The following is a 7,507-nucleotide window of genomic DNA, read 5'->3' as shown; positions in this document are numbered from 1 at the left end:
GTGCCATTGAACATCTAGTTAGTTCGATAGTAAGGGATGGTTCTGGGCATGAAGGGGTGTGTCACTTTTTATCCAACGAGCACTCCGCAGACGGTTACGCTCAAGGAATACACGCTCAAAAACTCTTATAGGACAGACGAGCTGAGAATATCCCTTAGGCTATTCTGGGCGCTGGCCTACCAACAGTCTCATTCAGCCTATAATTTTGTGCCGGATACCCCGAAGATGGATTCTCAAACTTTCATTGAAAAAAAAAACGAATTACCATATTCTTAACAAATTACAAGAGATAGAGTCAACATAGTTTAATAAGAAAAAATTTAATATCTTTCAACTTTGAAAATAGAATAAAAATAGTGTGCATTAACTTACACTGTAATTAAAAAGGATACAATAAAAGAAGAGCCATCATTTGACGATGGTACTGCTGTAGTTTTCTGCGTAGTTTTCTTTTGCTAGTTAGTTACAGTCACTTCGGCTTATAAGATCACTTTTACAAAATTGAACATTTCTTAGAAGATTTTTGTTCCTATTTGTCTCCAATGCAAGGTTCACACTAAATATGTTCATAAATGATATAAACGATTTGTTGCTTTATTCTTCACTTTTACTTTCTACTCTCTTTTCTTCCCTACTTTCTATTTACTCTTTTACTGTTTCTATTTTGGGGTGAATTTGACATATTTATAAATATTTTTTGTTCGAATAAGGTATGTGCTTCCACAAAAATGAGAAAGCAAGTTATGATTATCAGCAAAAATGTAGATCTCGATGCTCAAACAAATATTCCTTAATTATGTTGCGCAAAAACTATAAGATTTTTGTTTTTAATATTCGGCCTTGTTTTATTTATGTACTTCCATAAATATATGATTGTTGCACAAACACTCTTGTTAAGAAACTCTCATGTATATAATTTAACGGCAATGTTCTTGTTCATAAAAATAGACAAAATCAAGGACGGATGGTCAGATTACAACCTTGTTAACGAAGGTTATAGTTAACTTGTTAACATATAATTTTTCACCGCAACTTCCTATTTCTATTTAACTGTTTCAATTGACCTGACAAACAAGCTCATGCCCTAAACCTAACTAAATCTTATTTATCAATTACGGACTCACCCTTAATAGGCCAAACCACAAGAAAAATTTCTTATAGACTCATTAGAGTGCTCCTCTCCATGGAAATCTTTAGTAAAAGGCGAAAGATTTATTCGACAACTGAGGAGAAGCCAGAGTGACTTTAAATTCTCAAAGTATTGTATTATATGTCATATAATTCACAAACACAATGAGAATTATAGGAATAACACAAAAATTACAACTAAATAAATTCATTCATTTCCATAAGGCAGCACGCTAGCAGAATGAAATGTTCTTCATACATACGTAACTAAAAAAAAACAAATTATTCTCAGGCTATGCGTGCACATAAATACATCAAGCGAACTTAAGGATGTGTATGTCACAGTTGTAGTGGCCGATACTCTTTTTGTAGATTAAGAACAAAAACTAGTAGGAAAATTATATTCGCTTTTGACCAAATCTTTTAATACCCATCACCGGTATCCTAAAAAATATACGAAATAAACCAACAAATTAAAACTTCAGACTTCTATTAAGCAGAGTGGGCATGGCCAATTTTTCTCTATTTTTATAGAATAAAAGTTTGCGATCATGAATACCGCAGCTAACGTTTATATGAACAAACGGACTGAGAAACACATCTAGAACGGTTCACATTTGGCCCTAATCAATTATATATAAATTTTGCAGTGCCTTGGAAGCTTCCTTGTGGGTGTTGTGCACGTACCGCTCATCCTCCGATGATGGGCATAATTATAGCGCATGAAATCGTTAGTCATAAACGATAAAAAATCGAATCTAATCCTCCTCTTGTTTTGAAGTCATGATAACAATTTCATAAATTGTTTTTCCCAAGCAACATTTTGTAGTGAAAAAACAATAAATGTAATGACAAAATTGACGTTTAATAACTTTACTTTAATTCTGACTCTATGACCCTGACTCAACTAAACTGTGGTGAGTGTCTAATATAATAAATTGTTATGCTAGCTCAAGCAAAATAGTTGTTTTAAACTAGGTTATTATTAAAGATACATTTCACGTGGGTTATAGCTAAAGTAGGCTATCTTAACTAGGTTATAAGTAGATTTGCATTATGTGGAAATATAAGAAAGTATAAACTTAGTATAAATGATTAATAAGTGAGTACGATGAATGGATAATGCTACAATTTATTACATATCACATATATATAAACCGATCACATATCACATATACATAAATCAACTAACTAGTCAGTAGTTATACAAAAACTGAGTTTATTAGGAGGTGCAGTAATAGCTTTCGAAAACGTTTTGTGATTAATTACTATTCCGAGACACGTATTTATTGTAGAACACTACTACTTGTGATACAAGGATGGATAACACGTCCAGGAGAACTTGAGATTTACTCACCTTTCATTCCATCAGTCGATCTAAGCTTGTCTATCGCTCTGCCCCTCTTGTTTGTTGTGTTCAACCTACAAGCCGCAAATTTTCAATATATTTTGATGAAGTTTGGTGCATTAACGTGTGTTGAGTCGAAGACAATCGCTATAGAAAATTATTCGAATCGGACCCCTTTTTCGACCACTTCTCATAAGACAACTTACTTTGAAAATCTCTTCTTATTAAAGTTTTTCACATTTGTTTAGGACGGTATAGTTTTATTCGCCTACATATTTTTTTTACAGTTTATTTTCGGTTTTCTTGCTATGCATAAGGCAGGCAGCTTTAATTTTCTATCCACATATTTTTCAAGAAAATTAAAATTTTAAACCAATAAATAAAATATTTTTTTCCAATTTAAAGTTTCATCGTCGAGTTATATAAGCATAAATTGTTTTCAGAACATAGAGAAAAAAAATATTTTTCAATCGTGCAACTTGCTGCAATACTAAAATTATATACTAAAAGCTGCAACAAGCACGTATAGTCTCTCTCTCCATTTTCACTCGAACTCAATATCCTTTACCTGTGAATCTTACCATTCCTAATATGGATGACGTCCGCTTGACGGTACTAACCCTCAGAAAGGCTGTATTCATCTAAGACTGCTGCTAACTTGCTCCTATATTCAACCAAATGCGTATATCTCCACTTATAAGAAACATGTTGTCTTCACTGGAGACATGCCCGAAAAGTTATAGCGTTGGGGGATTTCAATTTTCCATAACTCAATTGGTGTTATAGCGATAGTTCTGGCTATATTATCTGCACTTCAACTATTGTGTTTTCCAGTGAATTGTTTGATCGTAATTTGCTTCACTAAACCCTACGCGTAATTGTAACGGTATACTGCTAGATCCTTGCTTTGCCAGTTTGCCAGAGATAGTGGTAAATCGTTGCCCACATTTTAGTTTGCCAGAGGATCCGTATGATCCATCTATTTATATTTCCGTTGATTATAGGCATGATGGTCCGTTGAATTATTCTAACGTGCCAAATCCAACTTCCTCGAATAAACATTATGGTTTCAGCAAACCTAATATTTTACTGCTTTTTCTGCATCCGTATCGAGCCAGCAACCTCCATGCCATTGTTTAGCAAGACTATTACACGTCACAAAAATAGGAAAGCAAACGTTTCAAAAACTTTATGAAAAGTGTCTCTACTTACGACTATTTCGCGCATTCTGCTGCAATGCGTAGATTTAATCACCTCAACCACCAATGTTATTGCAGTTATCTTCAGTTGATAAAGTCCTCACTGCTCGTTAAACGTAAATACTTTTTTAAGCTCCAAAAGAAAAATCTCTATATATCCCTTCCGCGTATCCTTCAATGGCTCAGAGTCTTCTGGTAATGTCGAAACCTCAAGTCTCTTTGCTGAATACTTCCACCGAAATTTTTGAACTGCTGATTCCGATTTAGTTGTTTACTAACCATACCTGATGACCAACTAAACTACCTTCGCTATTTCAGAAAACGGCATTTTACATGGTTTGAAATCTTTAAAATACACTTGTGCGCTTGGATCTGATACGATTCTATCACGTTTACTTAAGTCATGCTCTGTGAAACCATGCGGTATTACTCCAATGATTTTTAATCAGTCCTCGAAATTAGGTGTTTTCCCTTTGTGCTGCAAGAGTACTTTCCTTATTCCAATTCACAAACATGAAAATAGAGATCATACAGAGAACTACAGAGAGTGACTTAACTAAATTGTTTCATTCTCGCTAAACTTTGCGAAATTAAATCCAAAAGAAATGCAAAAGACTTTCTTTCTTAATTCATGGAATACCAAGTATTTCATTGGTTCATACAAATTGGAAAACTTTGATTCATTCATCGATTTAGGGGTTCTAGTCGTTCAAAGATTACGTTTTAATTTACACATTTAACCCTCTTCAAGTAAAGCTTGGTCCGCGCTTGGTTTCATTAAGAGGTGGTCCAAAAAGCTGAAGGATGCTTACATTACAAAAAAACTATATATGTGTATGGTTAGAGCAATATTTGAGTGCGTCTCTATTATGTGGTCTGCTTCCTGTAAGGGTTATGTAGATTCAATTGAATCTGTTCAAAAGCAATTCTTGCTGTTCGCACTTATGAATTTGGGGTGGAACCTGCTTGTTTCTCTGCCTCGTTATGAATATGTGTTGCTTCTTTTATCTTTACCGTCACTTGAGAAATGTTGATTTATTCCTTGTGTTTGCTGCTTGCTTAAGTTAATTGATGGTACTATCGACCCACTCGCATTACTAGGTAAGAGAAGCTTTAAGGTTTCTAACCGTTTCTCTAGGCACTTTACGTTTATTTAGCTGAGTCGATGTAATTATAATTATGAGCTGTTCAACTCATTTAGAGTTGTTTGCAGATTATTATCTATTGCTTCATCGGATTACTTAAAGTTTTACCATACAACATCTCATTACGATTTGAAAATTCACTGGTATTGCTTACTGTATCGGTTGCCAAGCTTTTGCATGTTTGCAATGGCTTAGAAGTTCACTTGCAACTTGGATATGTACCGATTGTGTATGTGCCTCTACAGTTGTGTGGACGTGCTTTTTTTTTTTCTTTCTTATTTATACATGAAACTTTTATTTTCCTTTACTTCAAATATAGTTTATGCTATTTTTTAATAATAATTAGTATAAGATTTACTTTTATTAAATAAATAAATAAATATAAATATAAACTACTCGTATCCTGGCTTATATAAAAAGAAAAAAACATTTAGTAGCGTAAATTTCGAAAATTGGAGAAATCATGACAAATTATGTAACTTAGAGCAATAAAAATATAACTATGAAGTTTGAAGAAAATATATTCTCAAGCCATGTGTGTGTAATATGACAAAAGACACTTAACATACGTTTTTCAGCTGTGCGAAATACCAAGGGGAACCACTAAGACAATAATTAGGAATTGGGGAGTTTACTCTCTCCGACAATGACGTGACAACTATGCTGTGCGGCCAACGGGAAACGATAGAAAACATATTTAAGAAAGAAATCAGGACAATTATCGTAGATCCACGCGTAGTGTCTACACTACGATAACCCCTCTATGCGAGTTAAAGCCTCGCATTACCAAACCGGCGACCTTTAGATTGTTTCCTTTTTAACGCCAAGTACTTGCGTACATATATGTATATGTTTGTATGTACATAATGTGGTATAAGTATTTGGTCCATTGGCACTTTTTCGAAAGCAGAATTTTTGCACATTTTTTCATCATTTTTCATCACATTTATTTTTCTTTAAGTAGACGTATGCGATGACTTGAATCCGTTTCAAAAATCTTGCTTATAAACTTCACTTCATTCGTGATATACTATATGCTTGCACATAAATGCGCTATTGTGTGGATGTAGGTGTATGTGTATGCGGTTAGGACGCGATTTGACAGTTTTAGTTGAAATTTCCTACATATTATTGTTGCTCTTGAGTTACCTAATTTGTCATGATTTCTTCTGTCATAGGAATTTATGCTACTAAATGTTTTGCTTTTGAAATTTAGAGTTTTTCTTCTCTATTTTCTGAAAACATTCCAACATTAAAAGACTCGAAAATGAAGCTTTAAGCTGATAAGAAAATATTCTATTTATTGGTTTATAGTTTTAATTTCCTTGAAAAACATATGAATAGAAAGCTAAAACTCCCTGCATTAGTGCATGGCAAGCAAACAAATTCAAAACTTTCTAAAAATATGAGAAAAAATTAACTATAAACTGTAAAAAAAAAATATGTACACAAATTCTTTTTCGTAAACAGGTTTCATCAATGTTTAATATTGAATAAGAAAATACCTCAGCGTTGAGAATTTATTTGAGTGAAATATTCGATAATTTATAATAACGCAACGCATAAAATAGAAAATTGTGTTATTTACATTTTATTTCAAGTTGAAATCTTTTAGAAATGCCCTGTTTTGGTTCTGCGCTCTGATGATGACATATTTCGTTTGCCAACTAATTCGTAAAGAAGGGCTAATCAATACACTTATGTGTAAATGCCATAAATAAAGAACGAAAACTTAATCGGAAAACTATTAAAAAATTTTTCGAAAAAATTATGGTGGAATGGTGCTTTATAGGTTAATAATATTGCTTTGATTTCTTTCTAAACAAGCCATAATCAAAGAATTTATTTTATTACTTTTGTATCGAACTTGATATGAACGTTCTTTTTAGGCCAACATTTTCTGTGAATTGAGAAAAGGATTTAAAACCTTCATTTGAGTTTTTTTTGGTTTTCTAGAATTTGCAGACGTGTTCGTTAGCACACCATGCCTGTTATTATCGGAAGCTGGGCTTAAAAGATTAGATCCTTTTATGACAGAAGAACAAGTGAACAAGTTGAGTTACAATCTTCAAGTGATCATGAGTATATGTAGCAGCTGTGGTCAACAGTTCGGTAAGAACAAGCTCTAAGTTTTGTATGTGAACCGAAAGCCGACTGCCCCTTGTCTAAAAAAAGGAAATTTCGATCGGTAAAAACGGTGACAATTTTCTTTCGAGAAAACTTGAAAGTTAGAGGTATTTTAAAAAGCAAAGAGTCGTGTTTTAATAAGCAAGGGCTTCTCTTGACAGAGTGTGCTATAATGTGCAACGTTTTTTTTAACGTTATGTGTTTTTCTAATATACCTAAACGTAAGTGCGCAATTTTTATTTCAATTTGTAAAGAGCTATTTACTGAAAATTATTTGCAAAATTTAAATGATTATTTACAGAAACGAGGATCTTAGCATTTCACAACATTTTATTCCACGAAGTTCATAAACACAAGAGACCTTAAAGTTTCTTGAGAACTAGCCACCAATATCATATATTTGCCACATTTGATAGTTCGCTTATCGGGAATTTTTGATACTCTTTTCGCCATTCGTCAGCTGCATAGGGCACCTCTTATTTTATGACGGGGGTAGTTAAATCATCGCAAATCTCTGCTATTATCTCATTACTTTCTTAGTAGTTTAGGTTTTCCACAGA

At 33.2% G+C, this 7,507-nt stretch overlaps 1 non-coding gene across 1 annotated transcript; it reads right to left on the bottom strand.

Annotated features, from left to right (window-relative positions):
• Positions 1 to 1,119: 1,119 nt before the first annotated feature.
• On the bottom strand, positions 1,120 to 1,243 carry LOC119643137. The gene has a single exon (XR_005248226.1). It is a non-coding gene; the product is annotated as a U5 spliceosomal RNA (small nuclear RNA).
• Between the last annotated feature and the right edge of the window lie 6,264 nt (positions 1,244 to 7,507).

Source organism: Glossina fuscipes, unplaced genomic scaffold (assembly GCF_014805625.2).
Source record: "Glossina fuscipes isolate IAEA_lab_2018 unplaced genomic scaffold, Yale_Gfus_2 57048, whole genome shotgun sequence".
In the NCBI taxonomy this organism is placed as follows: Eukaryota; Metazoa; Arthropoda; class Insecta; order Diptera; family Glossinidae; genus Glossina; species Glossina fuscipes.
This window is presented reverse-complemented; position numbering and strand designations above follow the sequence as displayed.